The following is a 1122-nucleotide window of genomic DNA, read 5'->3' as shown; positions in this document are numbered from 1 at the left end:
CCAATTCGGTCCTATCGTTTGAGTGCTGATGTGTAGATGTTAGCCCTCAGATGAGGGGAACGTGGGGGCTCCGAAATGAGAGCTGATATCCTCCCAGTCTAGCCGCAGATTCAGTAAATAAGCATAGGATTAGTCAATGGTCTTTATGCCTGGACCAAATTAGTAACCAAGCATAGGATTAGTCAATGTTCTTTATGCCTGGACCAAAGGGTAAAGAATAGGTATGCTTCTATTTGGCACAATATAAATGAAACTAATTTATTTTATTCATTCACTATAATTTCTTGATAAGAAGAATGATGTTTTCTTATATATTGAATGTCACAATTAAACCCTACTTATATCATTAGTTATTTATTAGTTATTAAAATTATCTATTTATTTCAATTGCCTATTAGTGACAGATAAATAAATTGAATGTCGTTGTTATGATTAAAGTATTGCTTTTCTAAGGTCTTAGTCCGTAATTCTAAACTACTCCATGTGGGATCGATATCTAGGACTCCATTAGAGCCCTATATTACTTGAGCGATACGTATATTTGCGTTGATAAGTGTGACTTTACAATTATTGAATATTTAATACGTCCATATTTATCTTAGATTTTATTGCATATATAAAGTCGCTGTCAATGAACGTTGACAACGGCATGCCCTGGCGCTTCCATCAAAATTATGAACCTAAGAACTCTCACTTATCTGGACATTGATGTCGTAGGATAACGAAAAACAAGATGATTTTACGTGGTTTTAACCGACTAGAAGAAAGGGCCATGGTTTCAATCACATTGCTTCTGAAGATCGGTGATTTGGTGACACCGACAAAATTCAATTTCATGGACTCCGGGACATCCTTTAATGCCTAGATTTGTCGACCATGGTTCGATGAGCACAATATGGTTCCCTCATCGCTACACCAGTGCATTAAGTATGTCCACAAGGGACAAAAGTGTTGTATTAAAGGAGACCTGCAACCATTCTAGGTACATGAGATCGACATAAGATGAGAAAAAGATGAGAAAAAATAATAGAAAATCAAGGAATACCATGCTTTAAGGCAATCGAAGGGTAGATACTCCTACAAAACTTGTATCTGAGGTCAAAGTTGGGGATGACGATGAGG

Source organism: Phalaenopsis equestris, unplaced genomic scaffold (genome assembly GCF_001263595.1).
Source record: "Phalaenopsis equestris unplaced genomic scaffold, ASM126359v1 Scaffold000296, whole genome shotgun sequence".
In the NCBI taxonomy this organism is placed as follows: Eukaryota; Viridiplantae; Streptophyta; class Magnoliopsida; order Asparagales; family Orchidaceae; genus Phalaenopsis; species Phalaenopsis equestris.
The sequence above is the reverse complement of the archived record's forward strand: the minus strand, read 5'-3'. Positions refer to the sequence as shown.